Source organism: Poromitra crassiceps (assembly GCF_964638095.1).
Source record: "Poromitra crassiceps genome assembly, chromosome: 26".
Lineage (NCBI taxonomy): Eukaryota > Metazoa > Chordata > Actinopteri > Beryciformes > Melamphaidae > Poromitra > Poromitra crassiceps.
Genome location: NC_139640.1, coordinates 14,179,431 through 14,181,930, shown reverse-complemented (window position 1 = coordinate 14,181,930; position 2,500 = coordinate 14,179,431). Strand labels below are relative to the sequence as shown.

Sequence of the window (2,500 nt, the reverse complement as noted above, 5' to 3'; positions counted from 1 at the left end):
AAGTGCAGCTCTGTTTCCACCACTCGCATGTCGCAGTGTGAGCACAGCCTCTCTTCTGCCGGCAGCCATGTTTGCCTGTGTCTGCCTTTTTCAATGGCCAGGCCGTGCTCACTGAGTCTGTACTTCGTCAAGGTGGTTCTCAGTTTGGTATCAGTCACTGTGTGCAGGTATTCTGCCACAGTGTACTGTCTTTTTAGGGCCAGATAGCATTGCATTTTGTTTTGGGTTTTGGTTTGTGTTTCCCAATGAGTAATATAATTTTGTTTCTGTTGAGTTATAATTTGGTGTATTTTGATGTACTGGTCCTGAGGCTGTGGAGGGTTAGTATGTGTTAGTGAACTGAGCGTCAGGACCAGCTGAGTGAGGGGACTGCTTTTGCTCAAGTCTTGGTATTGCAGGGCTTTGTAATGGTACGAGTGGGGGTCACTGTTTTTCAAATGTTGCCAGAATTTGATTGCCCTTTTTTGTATTTTGATCAGTAAAGGATATTGGCCTAATTCTGCCCTGCATGCATTGTTTGTTGTTTTCCTCTGGACGTGTAAGAGGTTCTTACAGAACTCTGCATGCAGGGTCTCAATTGGATGTTTGTCCCAGTTGCTAAAGTCTTGATTTGTGACAGGACCCCACACTTCACTGCCATAGAGGGCAATTGGTTCAATTACTGATTGGAATATTTTTAGCCAGATTCTAATTGGAATGTCTACAAAAATTTGTCGTTTTATGGCATAGAAAGCCCTGCGTGCTTTTTCTTTCAGTTCATTCACTGCGAGGTTAAAATTTCCTGTGTTGCTGATTTTTAGGCCTAGATAATTGTAGTTCTGGCAATGTTCAATGTGGTTTCCTCCTAGTGTAAATGTAAATGTTTTTCCCTGAGATCTGGGCCTTTTTTGAAATATCATAATTTTGGTCTTTTTCATGTTTACTGCCAGGGCCCAGGTCTGGCAGTACTGCTCCAGCAGGTCCAGGCTCTGCTGTAATCCCTGTTCAGTAGGAGACAGCAGAACCAGATCGTCTGCATAGAGCAGGAATTTAATCTCTGAGTCGTGTAGAGTGAGGCCGGGTGCTGCTGATTGTTCTAGGATTTTTGCCAATTCATTGATATAGATGTTGAACAAGGTTGGACTCAAGCAGCATCCCTGCCTCACCCCTCGTTCCTGTGAGAGGAAATTTGTTCTTTTATCACCAATTTTTATGCCACATTTATTTTCCGTATACATTGATTTAATGATATCATATGTTTTACCCCCTACACCACTTTCAATAACTTTATAAAATAATCCTTGGTGCCAAATAGAATCAAAAGCTTTTCTGAAGTCAATAAAGCATGCAAAAATTTTGTTTTTATTTTGTACTACATGTTTATCAATTAGGGTGTGTAGGGTGTAAATATGATCAGATGTGCGGAATTTTGGTAAAAATCCAATTTGGCTTCTACTCAAGACATTGTGTTTCGTAAGGAAGTCTAGCAGTCTAGAATTTATAATTTTACAGAAAATCTTCCCCAGATTACTGTTCACACAAATGCCTCTGTAATTATCAGGGTCAAATTTATCTCCATTTTTAAAGATTGGGGTTATTAGTCCAAGAGTCCAGATGTCAGGGAAGTAACCTACACTCAGAACCAAGTTAAATAACTTTGAGATTGTCAATTGGAATTTAGAGCTCAGGCATTTTAGCATCTCGTTTAGGATGCTGTCAGGGCCAGCTGCTTTCTTAGTTTTTACTTTTTTGATTTTGTCCTTGAGTTCCTGTTCAGTAATAGGGGAGTCTAGGGGGTTCTGGTTATCTTTAATAGTCAATTCTAATTCTTCAAGTTTTTTGTTTATATGTTCCTGGTTAGGGTTTGTATTTGATTTAACTTCTTTAAAGAGTAGTTGGAAATGTTGGGTCCATATTTCTCCATCTTGTATTGCCAATTCTTCTTGTTTGGATTTTTTCAGTTTGTTCCAATTATTCCAGAACTGATTTGTATTGATCGACTCCTCTATTAGTGTCAGTTGCTTGTAGGTGTATTGTGCTTTCTTGGTTCTGAGTGTACGTTTGTATTGTTTTAATGTTTCACAGTAAAGAAGACGAATGTTTGTATTATTTGGATCTCTATGTTTCTGATTGGATAATGCTCTAAGTTCTTTTCTGATGTTTTTGCAGTCTTGGTCGAACCAATCATCTTCTTTTTTGAGTTTGCGTTTGGGTTTGTTCTGTTTCAATTGCGATTTCTGTGCTGCTCTTATAAACATGGTATTTACATTTTGTACTGCCAGATTGACTCCTTCTTTACTGTGAGCATATGTGGTATCCAGAAAGGTATCTAAGAGTGTTTGAATTTCATGGCTGCAAATTGCTTTCTGGAAATCTTCAGTGCTGTTTTGGGCCCATCTGTATGATTTCTTGATATGAAACAGCTTACTGGGCTGTGTGTGTGTAGTGTTATCTGTCTTTTTGATGTACACAGTGATTTGACTGTGATCAGACAGAGGGGTTAGTGGTTTAACAGTGAATG

General features: G+C 39.1%; 1 protein-coding gene across 1 annotated transcript in view; it reads right to left on the bottom strand.

Moving 5' to 3' along the window:
- LOC310798696 (uncharacterized protein) overlaps positions 1-2,500 on the bottom strand; it is a gene marked incomplete at its 5' end in the record, with an annotated part of 23,677 nt that overhangs the window by 2,210 nt on the left and 18,967 nt on the right. The window lies entirely within an intron of this gene.